Source organism: Zingiber officinale, chromosome 2B, assembly GCF_018446385.1.
Source record: "Zingiber officinale cultivar Zhangliang chromosome 2B, Zo_v1.1, whole genome shotgun sequence".
Classification (NCBI taxonomy): Eukaryota; Viridiplantae; Streptophyta; class Magnoliopsida; order Zingiberales; family Zingiberaceae; genus Zingiber; species Zingiber officinale.
The window spans coordinates 126,709,962-126,731,118 of record NC_055989.1 but is presented as its reverse complement, the minus strand read 5'-3'; positions in this window follow the sequence as shown (position 1 = coordinate 126,731,118).

Below are 21,157 nucleotides of genomic sequence, written 5' to 3'. Positions count from 1 at the left end.
TAGAAGCTATTCGGTATCTGCTACAGCATGTAGAAATTTGTAGCTGCTATAACGTAAAAATCAATTATTTACTAAAATCTTAAATCCTAATGTTAGGACACGTATGAGTTAGAATTATAACGGCTCATGAACCTTAATCTTAAACCCTAATGTTAATAATTTACTAAAATCAATTATTAATAGCTCGCTTCACTTCTTTGAACTTGAATTATAGCGGAAACTTGAAGCGAAGTGCTCCATAATGTTAACACTTAGATTTACTTGGTATCCACCATCTTGAGGTGATCCACTATGAAAATCTCCTTCTAGAAATTCTTCCAGAGGTGGAGAAACCTCGTACAATCTTAAGCACAAGAAATACAACAAGAAAACTAGAAAGCAAATACGAAATACAATCGAACATGACTTCACAACAATAGACCTTGCTTTGCTTGCTCTTTTTTTTCTTTTTACTTTGGATTGTTTCTTGTTCGGTTGGAAATGCAGCAACACTACTTGCTCATGAGAAAGAACGAACGTTAGCTTTTTGTACTTCAAACCTTAGCGAACCCTCTTTTATAGGGATGACTTAAGCTTCTTAATCAATTGGTCTTACTCCCAATTGATTGTCAGGTCAGATTGACTGTCAAAACCTATAAAATAATTCTTTTTCGCATGTCTAATCGATTGGTGAGCCATACTAATTGATTGCCAACTTCCAATCGATTAAGTCAATCGATTCCGAAGTTTCTGTTCGTGAGAGAAAAAGCTACTTAATCGATTGCCCAATAGATTCCCACACTTTTTGTTCTCTCACGAAAAAGACCTCAATCGATTAGCCCAATTGATTGGTGAAGCCTGAGTTAATTGCCTCAATCTATTCATAACTTTTCTGTTCACAAGAGACACATTGCCCAATCGATTGTCCTAATCTATTAGCATTCCTGGAATCAATTGCCCAATCGATTATAGCACCTTCTGCACTCTCACGAAAATGCTCTCGATCAATTACCCTAATTGATTGCTTTGGGCGAATCAATTGCCTTAATTGATTGTTCAACCCTAACACCCGGTATTTAGGTTTAGAGTTCCTTTGCCCAACATCCGATCATCTATGATCTATTGGGACTTCTCATTGCTTAACATCCAATCAACCTTGACTTGCCAGAGCTTCTTCAACAAGTGTCCTGTCAACCTTTGACCTACTTGGACTTTCTCACTAAGTATCCGGTCCTCCTTGATCTACTTAAAATTTTCTTTTACCAACTTTTCCGTTGGACTTCCCTTTCCTAACCTCCAGTTAGGGCTAATCACTCGATAGACTTCTTACGCTTGTCTAACATCTAGTTAGGACTAGTCACTCGGTAGAGTTCTCATCCTTGCCTAAACTCTAGTTAGAACTTTTCTTGCCTATCTCTAGTTATGACTTCCCCTTACCTAACCTTAGTTAAGGTTTTCCATTACCTAATTTTCAGTTATGACTTTTCATTGCCTAACTTCCAGTTAGAGCTTTCTCTTACTTAACTCAGTTAGGATTTTTTATTTTCTAACCTCTAGCTCTTGCTTAACTCAATTAGGACTTTTCGTTATCTAACCTCCGGTTAAGATTTTCCCAGTCAAATATCCAGTTCTCCCTTGGCATACTTGACTTTTCTCTCATACATTAATATCAAATATCAAAACTCAAGAATGATCGACCCAAGAATGATTGTACCAACACCTAAATTATAAATTTTGAACACGATTATACCAAAATATATTTTACCAACTTAATTAAAATTTATTAAATTTATTTTAAATTGATTAAAATTATTTAAAAATAAAATATTAAAGTTATTCAATAACTACTACAATATTATATAGTATTATATTAAATATTACATATTATAGTAATTATCTAGTAATTTTTATATGTCATAGTGGCTAGTCCATCTTATCTGCTACAGTATTATTTAAAGAGTATTCTCAAAATATCTGGTGAGACATTATTATTATGATTAGTTTTTATGTAAATAGAAAAAAGTATGTTAACTTCTATACAATCTATCATTATCCTGATCTATATCTCGAGAAAACACTGTACAAATCTCTTTCTCTCTTCGGTCGTCTCTTCAAGTCAACAAAAAGGCTAACTGGTAGGAGGCGAAAGAGGGGATTTAAGGGGTTGGTGGTAAGGATCCTGCATTAAACAATAATGACAATTGTAAGCTAATGAAATAAAATAATAATAATAATAAAAAGTGTTTTGAAAAAAATGAGCAGGTTTTGAATGAGGCGAGATGACATTTTGATATTATATAAACAATAATGACAATTGTAAGCTAATGAAATAAAATAATAATAATAATAATAATAATAATAATAATATTTGTTTTGAAAAAATTAGCAGGTTTTGAATGAGGCGAGATAACATTTTGATATTATATATATATATATTCTACCTACCTACCTTTATTTGTGATGCCTTACGTGTAACTACCATAACACACATTAATTTCAACGCAGTCATATGATTGCTTTATTTATGATAATCCTTATCCTAAACTTTCTAAATAATTTAAATATTTTTCTGTGTCGTTTCTGATTGATAATTAATATTGTAATTGAATGCGCAACAGATGGTATCTTGACATCGTGTCAGCAAATATGCAGTGCAGGGCTAAAGAAATTATTTATTTATTTATTTATATGAATATTTCAACTGCAATTAATTTTGTTTCCCACCTAACTCAAAGAAAAATTAAATGAAATTCAACTAATTATTTAGTGGCTAAGTTTCGTGTTGATTAAAACGAATCCCATGAAACTAGTCAAATAAATCTTTCAAATTTTATTTTACTATATATTATGACAAGTTAGATGTGTATTAAATTTTGAAATACTGAATATGTTGATTAAATTTGACTCGAGACTAGATAACCAGATTGAATAAGAGTTTATAGGACTTGCAACTTGCAAGTTAGTAGCTTGGATCGACATGAAATTTAGAAGACTCAAAGTAGGTAAGCCTGGTATAGTAATTATATATTGTAATTTTAGTTTTAAGGGTGTAATTTGTATCAATTGTTTATGTTGTATCAGCGACTTTAGGAGGTATTTGTTGACTGATTCAAGTCGTGAAGCTTACGAAACCTTGCGATTGGTTGTAAGCAAGCACGAGGGATCGACCACACATTTTACTTGATAGGACAAAAGTTTATAGCTCATTGGAGTTAGTCAGTCGATTGGCCAAACGTTAGGAGTCGACTAAATACAAAGTTTGAAAAACAGTGTTTCTATTAGAGCAACGATTGAATAAACGGATTTTTAATCAATTGGCAACATGATAAATAGTCAATTGGAATAAATTTTAAGATAATTAAAGGTATAATTGTTGAAGTCGTTTAAGGGTTTTTTTGTACCAATTGTTTACGTTGTATTTATTGACTAACTCAAGTCGTGAAGCTTACAGAGCCTTGCAGTAGATTGTAAGCAACTAAGGGAGATTGCTTAAACATTATAGGTGACTGGTGATGCTACAGTGGAAATCTCATCGGCCATAGAAATCCACCTAGCACCAAGAGTGATGACATTGAATCTCTTTCCTCACTTTCTTTTTTGACATGACCGACTCTTTGAAAATTAACATGTGTCAAAAGGCTTCTGATACCCTAATGTTTATATCACGATGGAACCCCAAATAATAAAAAAGGAGAAATAATAATAAGAAATAGGGTAAATCATAATAAAGTGGATTAGATCATACCTCCCCGAGAATCTCCCTATCCTTATCTTATATAAAAAAAAAAGTCCAAAGGATACACCTCATAGAGAGAAACTCAAGGGACGCACCTCACTAAAGAGCATTCATCTTGCATGGGAACGCCAACAAACGAGTCATCAATGAATTATGGTGGATACTGACTTTGTCGACATTCTTTGACATAGTGGACAAGTGGAGAGATCCATGAGGGCATAGAGAGAGTACTAGAAATAGAGGGTTAGAATGACGGCTGGAGGTTCCCTAGTGTAACGACCACCCTTCTTACTACTATTCTCTAAGGGTGACCGTTACATAACTACTATAAATTCTTACTTAGTTAGTATGACAAACTGTACTTAATTTCTTTTTTTTTCCAGAAAACTTAAAATTTCGGCAGAGTATATGCAGTGCAGCATGACTAAAATGCAATACAATACTGACATGCATATATAACACATAATAACAGAAACTATACATACTATATCTCAATGCAAACACAACAGTATCTATTTATTAATCAGAACTCATCTCAGCATGCAATCTAAAACAAGAATAAACTCAAATGACATGGAGTATAAAATACAATATCAAATGTTTCTTATCCACTAAAACACGAAAACTCAATAACATCCCAAGTCTCTCCCATAGACCTGGCATCACACACCATCCGCACCTCCTCGTTGTCTTCCTTTGCTATAGCTTTTCCTTTCCTTTATCTGCAGTAAGAGGAAATACAATCTATAAGCAAAATTGCTTAGTAAGCGCTATCTAACTCACAAAATCTCGATATGCATGTACATATATCTATAATATAAATTAACTGAATGCTTACTGAAAACTACTCATGCTCATCTAATAGTAAGGAATCAAACAGGCTGAAATGCTAAACATGTAAAGCTGCTCATGCTCATCTACTAGCAAATAACAGTAAGATAATCTAAATAACATGCTAGCATAAAAGAAAACTAAAACTTGTTGATTTTAAAACAAAGTGAAACTTATTTCATTTATTCTAAACTTATTCTTTTATTTCACTTGTTTGAAAATTTATACTTTAATACTTTAAAATAATAATAAACTTTTCTTGGGCCCAGACGTAGTACCAAAGCGCGCTCCCTAATAGAGACTGTGGTAGCTAGTCACAAGTCCTACGAGGGTAAAGACCTTGGTCTTTCCAGGACCAAGACCTTGGAATTGGTCACCTGGATTTGTTTAACGACAACCTTGGAAGTCGGGTACTAGCCTCTTTAAAATAAAATACTTGTTATCTTTTAATATTCTTACAATAAAATGCCTTGGCATTTCTTTGAGCACTTGGTGTGCTGCTGATCCCAATTCTTAAAATTTTAGGGATCCTATCAAGATCCTGGTCTTTTCTTACTTATAGCTAATCATAATCCCATAAAAAGGTTTTATAGAACACATAACTATTCCACTAAAATACGTGGGTGCTCATGCTTGTTAAAATAACAATGAAAACTAAAGAAACCAATATACTACACAACTATTCAAAACTAAACAGTTTAAATTGAGTTTCATGGCAGCAAAGGAAACTCAAAATGCCACTTATTCTGCATGCTTTATACCACGACAAGGAAGACCAAAGTGCACTAGTAAGGAAACCGAAACATGATTATTCTTTTTTTTTTACAACAGAATTAAAAAGGGACAGTTAAATCCTCTTAATATAGACAAGTCATTTAGCTCAAGCAGAAGAAATGCCATCTACTAAAATAATGTTGTACAGAAAATCCAAAGCAAGGAAAACTAATTACCGAGCTATTAAAAAAAACGTGTAAACCATTTCTACTCATAGCCCTAAACCATGAACCAACAGCATACACTTGATACACTTACACATTCTAAATTATTTCTAATAGAGCAAAGCATGTCTGTACCTAGAAAACAAGTTGTACCACTTCAATTGCTAACTAAAAACAAGGTAGGTTTTCTTGATAGATAAAAATATATCTGGAATCAGGTAAATCTTAAACCTCCTAAACTAGATGGTAGGTTTATTTTCTTGCTTTGAGGTTCACGGCAGCACTTCAAACACGACACCACTTCAAATTCGGAATTGAGTTCATGGCAGCAACCATCACAAACAACCCGAAACCACAGTCCATTCCCTGTTCAGTGCCACGGTAGAAACCAATAGGAGCAAAACACTCCACTTACTTAATCCTTTTTATGTTCTTCCCTTGGAAACTCACGGCGGCAACAAGACCTTTAAGCATGTTACAGTATATATGCAAGGAAGAAGGAAAAAGAGTCTTAAATCTACCCTTAACCCTCTAACATACAGTTTCTGCGCAACATGATCCGAAACAAAAAGAACTAAATCCCTAGCAAGCATAAATTCGGCTCAAACTCAATCCGAAACAAAGGAGCATGCTGTGGATGGTAAGGAGCGAAATCAAATTCCGAAACCACTCTTACTACAGGTGAGAAGCAGCTTACCGAGATGTTCTTGGACTTACAACCAAAGGAAATGAGCTGTTAGGGTTCCAGAGATGTGCTTCCTCAACGATCTCCTTGTATCCACTTGCTCTTCTCGACGAGGGGATCACGAAGGTATGAAGACCTCACTGAGAAACACCCTCGCCGGCTGCCAGAAGTGATACCCTAATCCTGCTGCATTTTCGCCCGAGACGAGAAACGCGGACGCGCCGCGAGAGAGAAAGGTGAGGGAATTTTAGGTCACCGGAAAAACTAAACTCTCCCTTAATAACCCTCATATCCTATTACCAATTACTTCTTAAATAAAAGTCGCTCCTTTCTTAATCAGCAACATCCGCTTGGACACTTGGTCAGCCGAATTCGCTTAAGACTTGGTTCGGCCCGAGGTCGCAGGTTCGAACCTCGGCTAAACCTATTTATTTTTTGAAACTTCCTCCTTTTGGTAAAAATGCCAAACAAACTCCAAAAATTACATAAAAATACTCTAAAAATTTCTAAAAATCTCTAGAATATTTCTAAGGCATTTTTAAATATTTTTAAATTATTTTTAGTACTTGAAATGAGGAAATTTGGGTTGTTACAATTTCCCATACCTTATAAAAAGTTCATCCTCGAACTTAGAATAACTCTGGATATTTCTGTCTCATACTGTCCTCACGCTCCCAAGTAACTTCCTCGTGCTTCTGATTCTGGCAGATGACCTTCACTAGTGGCACTTCTTTGTTCCTTAGTCTTTTAACTTCTCTGTCCACTATTTGTGTAGGTCTGCTCTCGTAACTAAAATCCTCTTGGATCTGCACTGTCTGAGGCTGAATCACTTGGCTAGGGTCGTGAATACACTTCTTTAGCATAGAGACATGAAATACATTATGTATTGCTGACATGTCTTGTGGTAAATCCAGCTTGTAAGCTACCTTCCCAATTCTTTCTATGATCAGGTAAGGCCCTACATAGCGAGGACTTAATTTGCCCTTCTTGCCAAATCTCATCACTCCCTTCATAGGAGCGACTTTGAGAAAAACTGAATCCCTTACTTGGAACTCAAGTGGCCTACGACGTGTGTCAGCATAACTTTTCTGTCTACTATGGGCAGTCTCAATCCTCTGTCTGATCTTCTGGATAGCCTGAGTGGTCTCATCTATCAGCTCTGTCTGAATGCCCAGTTCTACTTCCATTTCTTTTCTTTCACTTGCTTCTTGCCAGCAAATGAGTGATATGCACTTCCTGTCATACAACGCCTCATAAGGTGTCATCTTGATGGTGGCCTGATAGCTATTGTTGTAGGCAAACTCAGCTAAACATAGATACTTGCACTAACTTCCCTTGAAATCTAGTGCACAAGCTCTGAACATATCTTCTAAAATCTGGTTTACTCGCTCTATTTGTCCATCAGTCTGAGGATGGAAGGATGTGCTGAACTTGAGTTTGGTGCCTAATGCATTCTGAACACACTCCCAAAAGTGAGAGACGAAGCACCCATCTCTATCAGACACAATAGATTTTGGAACTCCATGAAGTCTGATCACTTCCTTAACATACAGTTGTGTCAACTGCTCTATAGAATGGGACACCTTGATGGCTAGAAAATGGGCATACTTGGTCAATCTGTCCACTATTATCCATATCGCATCATATCCATTTGTAGTTCTTGGAAGACCTGTTATAAAGTCCATGGATATTTCTTCCCACTTCCACTCTGGTATTGAGAGAGGTTGTAGAACTCCTCCTGGTCTCTGGTGCTCTGCTTTGACCCTCTGACATGTCAGGCAAGTACTGACATATTTTGCAACATCTCTTTTGAGTCCAGACCACCAGAATCTCTGTTTCACATCCTGATATATCTTGGTGGAACCAGGATGCATGGAGTAAGGTGTACTATGAGTTTCTTTTAAAATTTTCTTTCTCAAATCTTCATCATTGGGGACACAAAGGCGGTTCCCCTGATAGAGGATTCCACTGTCTGATACTCTAAACTTCGAATTTTCCCCTTTTTGTACCCCTTGCTTGATCTTTTGGATATTTGTATCTTCACTTTGCTTTCTCTGTATATCCTCAAGTAGGGTTGACTCTAAGGTCTAGTAGAGAGTTGCTCATAAATAACTTCAAGTCCGAAATCTGACAACTCCTTCTGCAGTGGCAGGGCTAATGATGACAAAGACATCAGGAGTGCATTGGACTTTCTGCTTAGTGCATCTGTCACTTTGTTAGCTTTACCTGGGTGGTAGAGGATTTCACAGTCAGAATCCTTAACCAACTCTAGTCACCTGCGCTGTCTCATGTTTAAGTCTTTCTGGATAAAGAAATACTTTAAGCTCTGATGGTCGGTGAAGATTCTGCACTGGACTCCATACAAGTAGTGTCGCCAGAGTTTCAGTGCAAAGACCACAGCTGCCAGCTCAAGATCATGAGTGGGGTAGTTCTTTTCATAGTCTTTGAGTTGTCTGGAAGCATAAGCTATAACTTTTCCTTCTTGCATGAGTACAACTCCTAGGCCTATCTTGGAAGCATCACTGTAGATGTCAAAATTCTTGTCACTCTCTGGAACAGTCAGAATAGGAGCACTAGTCAATCTCCTCTTCAATGCTTGAAAACTTTGCTCATATTTGTCTGACCATTCAAACTTCTTGTTCTTCCTAGTTAAGGCCGTTAGTGGAGAAGCTATCCTGGAAAAGTCCTCCACGAATTTTCTGTAGTACCCAGCTAAACCAAGGAAGCTTCTGATCTCTCTAACGTTCTTGGGCCTATGCCAATTATTGACTGCCTCTATCTTGGCAGGATCCACTTCGATGCCTTCTTTAGAAATAATGTGACCTAGAAACGCCACCTGATTTAACCAGAACTCGCACTTCGAGAATTTGACATAAAGCTGTTTCTGCTGTAGGGTCTGCAAGACTATTCTCAAGTGCGTGTCATGCTCCTCTGGGGTTCTTTAATAAACCAAAATGTCGTCGATGAACACGATGAAAAATTTGTCGAGGTATTCTCTGAACACTATGTTCATTAAGTCCATGAAGACTGCAGGTGCATTAGTCACACCAAATGGCATGACTATAAATTTGTAGTGTCCATATCTGGTCCTGGAAACTGTTCTGGGTATAACACTTTCTTTCACTTTCAGCTAATGGTACCCAGAGCACAGGTCTATTTTAGAGAACACTATTGCCCTCTTTAGCTGATCAAATAGATCATCTATTCTGGGAAGAGGGTACTTATCCTTAATTGTTTCTCTGTTCAGCGTTCTAAAATCCATGCACATCCGTATAGATCTATCTTTCTCCTTAACGAACAATACTGGAGCACCCCGGGGTGAATGACTAGGGTGGATGAAACCCTTGTCAAGCAGCTTCTGAAGTTGTTCTTGTAACTCTTTTAGCTTTGTTGGAGAAATTCGGTATGGAGCTTTTGAAATTGGACCGGTGCCAGGGACCAACTCAATTTCAAACTCCGCTTCTCTGTTGGGAGGTAGTCCAGGTAGCTCTTCTGGGAATACCTCTGGATACTCACAGACTACCCGATCATCTTCCTTCTTGGGTCTTTCTTGTTCTTCTGTATTCACAATGTATGCAAGAAAACCAGTACATCCTTTAGCTAACATCTGGTGAGCTGTTAGGGAGGAGAGAAATTTCTGGGTCTTCCTCTTTGGTACTCCCGTGAACTCAAAGGATGGTTCACCTTCTGAATTCTATAAACTCTTCATAATATTTATTGGTGATCCGTTGGCGGCAGAATTCTTCGTGAAACTCTGTCTCGGAGTCAGTCCAGCTCATCTGATTGACTACTCTCTTGCTCTTAACTCTCTCACCCACCACATACGAGCATTTCCTGATAGGCAGAAAGAGACACACTTGACCTTCTCGACTTCTAACCAGTCAAGAAGCTCCATGGTGCTCTCCAGTGTCTTGAACCAAGCCTGAGCATCCCAGGGCTCAGTCGTGCCTGAGAAACTTTCTGGCTTCGACTTTAGCCACTGTATCAGATATGCTTCTTGTCTTCTAGGTGCTGTGGCGACTTCCAGGGCGGCTGGTGGAACCTAAGTCACCACTGGAGTCTCCACATTGATAGTTGGAGGAGTGGGAGGGACTGGCTGCTGATTGGCCATTAGATTGGCAATTGTTAGGACCTTCGGATAGCGGCTAGAGAGGGAGGGTGTGAATAGCCGACCCCAAATTTTCGTTTCTTCCTACAATTTAGGTTAGCGCAGCGGAAATACAATGTAGAAACGAAAGTGGAGAAGATCAAACCTCAAACACGATGATGTAACGAGATTTGGAGATGATACTCCTACTCCTCGGCGTGTCCGTAAGGTGGACGAAGCCTATCAATCCGTCGGTGGATGAGACCCCGAAAAATCGGCTAATAGAAACTCCTTCTGGGTGGAGAAACCTCGCCACAAACTTCTTGCAACAGCAAGATAGGAATACCAAGATACAGCACAATACAAAGGCAGTAAGAATGTAAAAACACAGCTTGCCTTCTCGTCGACTGGATGAAGCAGCAACTTCATGAAACACCTACAACAGCAGGAACCAACAGAAGGAAGCTTCCACGAAGCTTCAGGAAAATGAGAGCTCAGCAAAGCTCTGATTGCAGTAAGATCAGTAAGAAAAGAGAGACGGTCCCTTTACTGTAGAGACACTCGACCCCTTTATATCCCTGAACCTGCGAACCTGTGAAGAGGGCAGAAGACACAGCAGAAATCTAGCCGTTGTGACTCAACGGCTAGAGCTGGACCGATCAGGCTCCACCCCGATCGGTCCTTCTGATCGGTCTTGGGACCGATCAGACTTAGGTTGGACCGATCAGGCTATGTCCAGACGGTCTGAGATGATCTCGATCGGTCTGTGGACCGATCAGATTGACTCAGTGGATGTGTGCATCTTCTTCTCCCGATCTTCTTCGCTTCTGTATGATTACTGATCGGTCACCAGACCGATCAGGTAATTCACAAAAACACACTGTTTGGTTACTGATTGGTCACCAGACCGATCAGTCAACCAGCGTATCACTGGATCGATCACCAGACCGATCCAGGTTTAGAGCTCCCAGCCCTAAACCCTACCTGGTCCTGAGAACGAGCTACCGAGCCCTCTCTGACCTAGTCCGGAGAACGAGCTACCGATCCCTCTCCGACTCCATCCGGTCCAGAGAACGAGCTGCCGAGCCCTCTCTGACCACAGTTCGGAGAACGAGCTCCCAAGCCCTCTCCGACTTCCCATGCCAAGTTGTTAGGACCAAAAGTAGCTAGAGGGGGGGGAGGGTGAATAGCTCGTCGCGTGCCCGGTGTTCGGCGTTGCTTGTTTCTTCGAAGATGTGCAGCGGAAAATACAGAAACAAATCACACAATGCTAACACGGTTGGTTTACTTGGTATCCACCTCACAAGAGGTGACTAGTCCAAGGATCCACACCAACATACACACCCTCCACTAAATAAAACTCTCCTTTATGGTAACTACCAAGGGCGGAGAAGCCCTACAAGACTCAATACAAGAAGAAGAAAGGGTAGTAAAGAAATACAAGCTTACAAGCTTACAATGAGTGCACAAACCCTAACCCTAGTTTCTTCTCCTTGCTTTGATCCGCCTCTTGACTTGGAAGAGCCTCCAAGAACCTTCAAGAACTGGCGATCTCGAGCTTGAGAAGAGCTGTGGAGGAGCTGGTGAAGATCTGAGATGAATCGGTGAAGAAGTGCCGAAGACAATGCTCGCCTGCGGCTCAAATACGACGCAACGGTCGGATCCCGATCGATTCGATTATTCCCAATCGATCGGGGAGGCTTTAGATCGATCCACGGATCGATCCAGAGCGCCTCTGTGCTCTGGAAAAATGCCTGGATCGATCCAGCGCTTATCGTGCGAAGCAGCAGCGTCCCAATCAATCCACTGATCGATTGAGACTTCTGGATCGATCCACTGATCGATCCAGAGGCTTTCTGTTCGCTGGGAAAGGTCTGGATCGATCCACTAATCGATCCAGAGGCTGGATCGATCCACTGATCGATCCGGCACTTGGTTTTTGCCCAAAACCAAGTCCCAAACCTCCCAAACCAACATCCGGTTGACCTTAACCTGTTGGTACGTCATGCCTAGCATCTAGTCACTCCCTTGACCTGCTAGGACTCCCTCACCAAGTGTCCGGTCAATCCCTTTGACCCACTTGGACTTTTCTTTCATGTCAAGTATCCGGTCACTCTCTTGACCTACTTGAACTTTCACCTAGCTTCACTCACTAGGGTTTTCAATCTGCCTAGCTTCACTCACTAGGTCTTTCACCTGGCTTCACTCACCAGGATTTTCCTTCTGCCTGGCTTCACTCACCAGGACTTCCACAGTCAAGTATCCGGTTAACCTTGACCTACTTGACTCTTCTTCATTCACACTGATCAGTCCCTGATCAGAATATTCCCATATGAACAACTGCACCTGCATTGTCCATGTGTCAATATGTATTGTCAAACATCGAAACTATGACCAAGACTCAAGCTTGGTCAAACTAACCAGTCAACCTTGACCTAAGGGATATTGCACCAACAATCTCCCCCTTTTTGATGTTTGACAATACCTTTAAGTTTGGACCATTCTGAATTAAGCTAATCTCATAGCCTTAACTCCATTCATGCCAAAGTATGAATGTTGGTTCCCTTCATTCTCCCCCTATGACCTCCCCCATAGTTAATGAAGGTCTAACGTAAACCACACATTCTCCCCCTATTGGCACACATCAACCCATCTTAGAGCACACATCAACCCGTGCCTCAATTTTGGGCACACATCAACAAATCCACTTGTTGAAAACTCTCCCCCTGAAGAGTTGGTCATCGTTGTTCACAACTTTACTCGTTGTGATCAACACGATAATGAAGGTTCCATACCCTTCATTATCACCAATGCTCACCCTTGAGCAGTAACAAAGTCCAATGACCTAAATGAAGGTCCCATACCCTTCATTTATCTTTAACCCTACATTTCTTCCTCAATGTAGGCAAATGCCCATCCTTGAGCATTATCCACTGAAACCAGTTGAACTATGAGATTATCCACTCCCCATTTAAGTTCAAACGCTCAACCTTGAGCATTTTTAAACAGAAGGTTAACCACCTTCCAAGGTTCATGAAAAATAATTTTCATGTCTTTAAAGAGTACCTCCCCCTAAAGACATGGTGGTAACTTCTGTCATTGCACCAACAATGACCTGGAATCCCTAAAACTTTAGGAAACCCAATTGTAGAAGTTTTGAGGTTCAAAATATTCAAAATCTAAAACAAACCTCAACCTAAACTTCAACTTAGCCTTCCTTAACCAATCCATCCTTGTTTTCACATGAAAACATCCTTTTTATGTATACAAATGTAATTTCAGGGGTTTGGAAAGGCTACCTAGACTAAAATAGGTTTAAAGATGCTGAAATCAGGCTTTCCCAGCCAAAATCAGCAACTTGGATCGATTGAAGTTGAGTTCTAATCGATTGAACCTTTCTGAATCGATCCACTGATCGATTCAGACTTCCTGGATCGATCGGCTGATCGATCCAGCGAGCTTCTGCTTGCGGGAGACTTGCCTTCTGAATCGATCCATGGATCGATTCAGGCACTCCAATCGATCCATGGATCGATCGGAGCTCTGATAGTTGCTGAATTTCAAAATCGGCCAACTTCAGAAATCCCTAGAAAATTCTACAAAAATCCAAAAATCATGAAATTTCGTGTAGGCATTATTTAGGGCATATACTATCAGGGAAAAATAGTTTTCTATGAAAATACTTCATATTTTCAAAGATTGACACAAACTTGAAAACTTACAAAAACTTTAGTGTTTTCTTCAAGTTTGTGTCTAACTATTCAATGGTGATTACTATCAAAAGATAGCCTTCACCAAGGTTTTCCAAAATCATTTTGAAAATATTTTCAAACCAATATCCCACCATGTTCCTTGGGCTTAATGCACATGACTTGTACATTAGCTTTCCCAATGATGGGAAAACACATAACTATGTGTTTTGATGACTCTAAAACTCAAAAGAATGCACCAAATCAGCATCTTGAGTTTTATTCATCTTCCTAACATCTCACTTGTATCTAATGTGTACTAAAACACATACAAGTCACCTTATAGTCCTTGTGAGATGTGAGATTTTGGTTTTGCCCTATTCTAGGGATCATGCATATCTATCTAGGCATTTTAGAGATATTAGACATCCACCTAGGATGTCACTTGTTAATAAGTGTTGTTTAATGCCATTTGTCCTGAATTGCACGGAATTAAACTTAATGCATGATTATGTTATGGCATACATCAAAAAGGAACTAATTTTTCAAAAGAAAATATCCTATAACTACATGATGTATGAATGTCATGACATGGTATTTTTGGATTTTTTTTTTTATAATAAAACATGAATGCACAAATAAAACATGATGTCATGGCATATAATGGGCAACCAAACATGACAAGATTTAGCATAATTAAATTATACCTAGATTATCTATCTAAGTATCCTTAACCCTTAGCCAATCCTTAAGCATAAACCATAGATTGCCCAATTTCCTCAAGAAAATGCCAAAACCCAACTTGACATTTCTTTAATCTCTTGAATTAATTTTGCCAATTAAAAATTTAAAACATTTCTCAAATGTTGGCATATTTCATTTTCCCATAAGAGTAATCACTTTTAAATTAAGGCTTAGATTTGCCTTAAATTCCCAAGACAATACCGAAGTCCCAATTTGGTATTTCTTAATACTTGATTTCTTGTGCCATTTAAAGTCATCTCAAATTTCTTCCTTTATAGCACATTTTACTCTTTCCAAGAGTAAATAAACATTTCATTTCATTTTCAAAGGTTAGCAAAAACCTTGAAAATGCTCCTTGAGTGTCAATTTCCTCAAAGTTGGGTTAACTACCCTTCTAATCGGGGTTGGCACTCTCTAACCCATCTATGGGGTAGAGAAGATGCTTCTAGGAACCCAAAACCTATTGGTGCTCCTTGGATGCTCTAGGTATTCACTAGTGATAACTTCCCTAGATACCTTCCTAGTGACCTTGTTTGGCTTCTTAGAGACCTTGGTCACTTTTTCTAGGTCAACTCTAGGGATTGCTTCCCTTGTAACCTTCTTTGTGACTTTCTTAGACTTCTTAGAAGTCTTAGTCACATTTGTTGCAAAAATACTCTTAGGGATAACTTCCATTGTATTTTTGGCTTGACCACTAGACCTAGGGTTGGTTCCATAACTATATGGAACCCTATGGTAAGAGATTACATCCTTCTTAGCCTTTGGTTTGTATCCCAAACCTCTATGACTATTTGATGACTTTGATTTTCTTAGCCCTAGGTATTGCTCATTTTGCCCTTGTAGAATATTTTCCATCCTTTTTAGGGTCTTTTCCATTTTATCAAGTCTTGACCTCAAGACTTGATTTTCTATCATTAAATCCTTAGATTTTGGTCCAAGAGCATTTTTGTTCTTGGGCATGTATCTATTATCCTTAGTGTTCCCGCCCAAGTGTCTATCTACCTTCCTAGCCTTAGGTTGGGTAGTTTTGGCATGTAGGGCCACATGCTTTTCCTTAAAGCCCTCATGCTTTCTATTCTTATGGTAAATTGCATTAAAATGATGAAAATTAGAACTATCATGCTTTTTACCATAATGGAAAGGGGTAGGCTCAATAAAAGTTACCTTCCTTTTTACCTTAGAGGCTCCCCCTTGACTTGAGCTTCCTCCTTGAGCCTTGACCATCTTCTTCCCCTTAGGGCATTGACTCCGGTAATGCCCCTTTTTATTGCAAGAAAAACACACGATGTGCTCCTTGCTCTTCTTTGTTCCGGGGATGGTCTCCTTTGGCTTCTCCTTGCCTTTTGGTGCCACTTGGCCCTTCTTCTTGGCCAATTTAGGGCACTTGCTTTTGTAGTGCCCATGTTCCCTACATTCAAAGCATATAATATGATTTTTATTATTAATTGAAATATTTATACCTTTGCTTGTAGGGGTGGCATCTTTTCCTTTGGATCCGGAGATGGAAACTTCCTCTTGATCGGACCTTGATTCCCCTCCATTTGATTTTTCTTGACTTGTGGAGGTAGAATTTTCTTCATCCTCTTCTTCTCTTGACCCGGATGTGGAGGATTCTCCTTCTTCTTGATCCGGTGTCAATGAAGATTGCTCCCCCTCAATCCTAGAGGTGGAGGCTTCTCCTTCTTCTTCATCCTCTTGTACATGAAACAAGGAATATACTACTTCCTTGCTCTTTTGATTGCACTCCTTTGAGAATGAAGCTTCTTCCTCTTGATCTTGATCCATTGAGTCGCCCTCTTTGGATTCCTCTTGATTCGGTACAGTGAAGGGGATCTCATGGATTAATGCCAACTTGCTCCAAAGCTCCTTGACATCCTTGAATTCTCCAACTTGAGCCAAAATATTGCTTGGCAATAAGTTGACCAAAAGCTTGGTCACTTTATCGTTTGCCTTGCTCCTTTGAACTTGCTCTTGACTCCATTTGCTTTTCTTGAGAGGCTTGCCCTTGGAGTTTGTTGGAGCTTCAAATCCTTCCATGAGAGCAAACCATTGCTCTATCTCCATCATCAAGAAATTTTCGATTCTTGATCTCCAAGAATCGAAGCTTGTGGATGTGTATGGTGGAGCCACCCTTGTGTCAAATCCAAGTCCATCTTGGAATTGCATCTTGAAGTTAAGCCTTTTGATTTCTTTGACTTTGATGAATTTGCTCTTACTTCTTCGCCCTCTAGCTTTGCTTGTTTTGTTTGCCCCTTCCGACGATGATTTCGGTGAAGAGCGGCCTCGCTCTGATACCACTTGTTAGGACCAAAAGTAGCTAGAGGGGGGTGAATAGCTCGTCGCGTGCCCGGTATTCGGCGTTGCTTGTTTCTTCGAAGATGTGCAGCGGAAAATACAGAAACAAATCACACAATGCTAACACGGTTGGTTTACTTGGTATCCACCTCACAAGAGGTGACTAGTCCAAGGATCCACACCAACACACACACCCTCCACTAAATAAAACTCTCCTTTATGGTAACTACCAAGGGCGGAGAAGCCCTACAAGACTCAATACAAGAAGAAGAAAGGGTAGTAAAGAAATACAAGCTTACAAGCTTACAATGAGTGCACAAACCCTAACCCTAGTTTCTTCTCCTTGCTTTGATCCGCCTCTTGACTTGGAAGAGCCTCCAAGAACCTTCAAGAACTGGCGATCTCGAGCTTGAGAAGAGCTGTGGAGGAGCTGGTGAAGATCTGAGATGAATCGGTGAAGAAGTGCCGAAGACAATGCTCGCCTGCGGCTCAAATACGACGCAACGGTCGGATCCCGATCGATTCGATTATTCCCAATCGATCGGGGAGGCTTTGGATCGATCCACGGATCGATCCAGAGCGCCTCTGTGCTCTGGAAAAATGCCTGGATCGATCCATGGATCGATCCAGCGCTTATCGTGCGAAGCAGCAGCGTCCCAATCGATCCACTGATCGATTGAGACCTCTGGATCAATCCACTGATCGATCCAGAGGCTTTCTGTTCGCTGGGAAAGGTCTGGATCGATCCACTGATCGATCCAGAGGCTGGATCGATCCACTGATCGATCCAGCACTTGTTTTTTGCCCAAAACCAAGTCCCAAATCTCCCAAACCAACATCCGGTTGACCTTAACCTGTTGATACGTCATGCCTAGCATCTAGTCACTCCCTTGACCTGCTAGGACTCCCTCACCAAGTGTCCGGTCAATCCCTTTGACCCACTTGGACTTTTCTTTCATGCCAAGTATCTGGTCACTCTCTTGACCTACTTGAACTTTCACCTAGCTTCACTCACTAGGGTTTTCAATCTGCCTAGCTTCACTCACTAGGTCTTTCACCTGGCTTCACTCACCAAGATTTTTCTTTTGCCTGGCTTCACTCACCAGGACTTCCACAGTCAAGTATCCGGTCAACCTTGACCTACTTGACTCTTCTTCATTCACACTGATCAGTCCCTGATCAGAATCTTCCCATATGAACAACTGCGCCTGCATTGTCCATGTGTCTACATGTATTGTCAAACATCGAAACTATGACCAAGACTCAAGCTTGGTCAAACTAACCAGTCAACCTTGACCTAAGGGATATTGCACCAACACACGTTTCCATACTTGGACTTTTCCCGTGCCAAGCTCCCTGCTTGGACTTTTCCGTGCCAAGTCTCCATACTTGGACTTTTCTCGTGCCAAGCTCCCTGCTTGGACTTTTCCGTGCCAAGTCTCCATACTTGGACTTTTTTCGTGCCAAGCTCCCTGCTTGGAATTTTCACCAGATGTCTGGTCAACCTTGACCTATCTGGATTTCCCTTGCCTGGCTTCACTCACCAGAACTTTCCAACTGCCTGGCTTCACTCACCAGGACTTTCCCTTGCCTGACTTCACTCACCAGGACTTTCACCTGGCTTCACTCACCAGGATTTCCCTAATCAGGTCGACTCACCTCGGGTCTGTTGGAGTGTATACTGAAAGCCTAAGCTTTGTAAACATTCATTATGAATAAAGAATCACATTTGGTCTAATTATCTACATTTGTTTTGTAGTTGTTCATTTAATTTATATTGTAGATAACATAGTATGTGGTGTCACATACAGAAGATGATGTTATCAGTACCTTATAAATTATAAACAGTAGCTCACGACCAGAATGGAAAGGAACAAACCATTAGAAGGTCGTAGTGTAATTATGTATTAGTTTATCTTGACTATATAATTACACTAGTACACTCAGAGTGTATTGAGTAGGACCATTTGAGGTCGTTCCTTTTATACTGACTTTATAAAGGAACAAAGACCTCAGTTATTATGGAAGTGTGTGCTCTTAATCCTAATATAATAACAAGCACATATGTTTGATATTTATTTCTTTAATTTATCAATGGGTGAGATTTAGTTCGATGAATCAATAAACCCGATAAATTGGGAAATGATATCATTCATAGTGTGTGTTGTTGATTATAGAAGGAAACTGTGTCCTAGTGATACTAGGTTGATAATGTCCTCAAGAGGAGCTCATAAAGATTGTCATGTTAAACCCTGCAGGTGGACTTAGTCCGACATGATAATAAGGTTGAGTGGTACTACTCTTGGACTTAGATATTAATTAAATGAGTTGTCAGTAACTCACTTAATTAGTGGACATTCGATATCTTAAACACAAGGAGACTAACACACTCATAATAAGAAGGAGCCCAAAAATGTAATTTGGGATTGGTGCGGTAGTTCAATGATAGTTCTCTAGTGGAATGAATTATCATTGATAAAGTTAAGTTGTGTGTTCGGGGCGAACACGGGATGCTTAATTTTATCGGGAGACCAAAACCAATTCCTCCTCTCGGTCCCTATCGTAGCCTCTTATTTATAGAGTACTATACCCACATATACCCACCTTCTATACCCACCTAAAGGGGCCGGCCAAGCTAGCTTGGGAACCAAGCTAGGGCCGGCCTAAGCTTTAAGGTGGTCGGCCCTAGCTTGAACCCAAGCTAGTAGGGCCGGCCATAATTAAATAAAAAGAAATTTAATTTTAGATTTTATTATTATGTGGAAGATATATTTTAAAGAGAATTAAAATTAAAATATCTCTCTTGTAAAAGATTTACAAAGATTAAAGAAAGAGATTAGATCTCTTTCCTTATTTGTAGATTGAGAGTTTTTATTTTCTCTTTAAAATTATTCACATGTTAATAAAATTAAAATTATAGATATTTCCTTTTATTAACCATGAAGAGATTTTAAAGAGAAATTTTATTTTTAAAATTTCTGGAAACAAATAAGGAAAGTTTTAATTGTTGATTAAAACTTGTCCAATTTGCTTCCTCTTGATGTGGCCGCCATTAGAGTTTATTTGGGAAATTTTATTTTATTTTCTCAAATAAATCATGTCAAGGAAATTAAGGAAATTTTATTGTAATTAAATTTCCTAATTTGCCTAGGCCAAGGAATATAAAAGAAGGGTGAGGGTGCCTTCACAAGATACAACATCTATTATTCCTCTCCCTCTCTTGTTCCTTGGTGTGGCCGTCCATCCTCTCCCTCTCTTCCTCTTGTGGTGGCCGAACCTCTCTCCTCCCTTGGAGCTCTTGTGGTGGCTTGATACTACTTGGAGAAGAAGAAGAAGAAGGAGAGAAAGCTAGCATCTCTTGGAGCTTGGTTAGTATTTTGGTTTTCTCCTTGGTGAAGCTTTTCTTTTGTGGCCGAACCTTGCTTGGAGAAGAAGAAGGTGGTTGGTGGTTTCTCATCTTGGAAGATCGCTGCCCACACAACGTCCGAGGTTAGAAGAGGAATACGTAGAAGATCAAGAGGTTTTTCTACAAGGTATAACTAGTAATTTCTATTTCCGCATCATGCTAGTTATTTATGGAAATAATACCAAATACAAGAGGCTTACGCTCTAGTATTTCGAATATGTTTTTCAAGTTGTGTTCTTTTGTTTCTTTCTTTTCCTTGTGATTTGATTGTTCTCTTTGGTTAACCTAAAGTTATTTTAGGAAATTAAATATTAGCTTTCTATTAAAGGTTTTGTCTAGTCGGTGGTGGTTGCTCCCATATCCAAGAAGGCCATGTGCCTCACCACGTCAGTACTGGGAACCTTTTATGGAAATTAATATTTAATGGAATTAATAACTTAAGGAGACTTGGGTCGAACGTGTTAAGTTCCGCAGGAGATCCAAGTCAAAACCTAAAAGAACAAATAGATTAAGTTTTGGATCAAACGTGTTAAGTTCCGCAGGAGATCCAAAATTTAATTTAAAAGAACACATGGTAGCTAGGAAAAGGTTCAGACCTTTGTACAAAATTTTTGTACAGTGGAACCTATAGGCTTTCTGAGTAGCAACCAACAGGGTCAACCAGGTCAACCTTGACCAAAGATTGCACCCATAAACTCCCAAGTTTGTATTCTGTCAAATATCAAAATACAACTTTTCTACTCTCGTCAAACATCAGAATAGAACTT